The sequence below is a fragment of the Nematolebias whitei genome, chromosome 20 (genome assembly GCF_014905685.2).
Source record: "Nematolebias whitei isolate Nwh7 chromosome 20, NemWhi1, whole genome shotgun sequence".
NCBI classification, from domain to species: domain Eukaryota; kingdom Metazoa; phylum Chordata; class Actinopteri; order Cyprinodontiformes; family Rivulidae; genus Nematolebias; species Nematolebias whitei.
The window spans coordinates 33323074-33323704 of record NC_056517.1 but is presented as its reverse complement, the minus strand read 5'-3'; positions in this window follow the sequence as shown (position 1 = coordinate 33323704).

The following is a 631-nucleotide window of genomic DNA, read 5'->3' as shown; positions in this document are numbered from 1 at the left end:
CGTAACCCCACCGCTGTGGTATCCAGTTAGGCACGTGCGTTCCGACACGAGCTGTTATAGCCGCGTGAGGAAAAAGGGAGGGGGGTGCTTAACGGAAATAATAAACCTTAAAAACACTTTAAGAAGCTCATAATCCATATTTTAAAATATATTTCACGGAAGAGTTTATAGCGGCAGCCCACCTGGTTGCTAGGAGACGCGGGGCGGCGCATTAATATGTAAATCAGCCCAACGGTGAAGCGGTCTGAGGTTTGTATTTTTTGTTGAAAACGGACAAAAAACGTTATATCAATATGTAATTTTATTCATTTCAAAAGCCAACTACATACCTTTATTAGCCTATTACAGGTTGAAGGCGTGTTAGTAACGTTTAAAAGCATTGTGTGGGTCATATTTTATTTTCTGATATAAATTGATATAAAGTAGAAAATAGGCGTTAGCTTAAGTGAAGTTGCTAGCTTGTTTGGTGCTAAATCAAAGTCTTAAATTTGCACAATTTTTATATCATTTAGGTTTAGCTGTAAAGAAGTGTGTGCGATTTTATGTAGGTTTAATAATCGTCTCCTCCCCTCTCTGTATGCCCAGCTGTCTGTTTTCCTGAGTCACTGTGCCGAACCGGGGAGGTACTGTC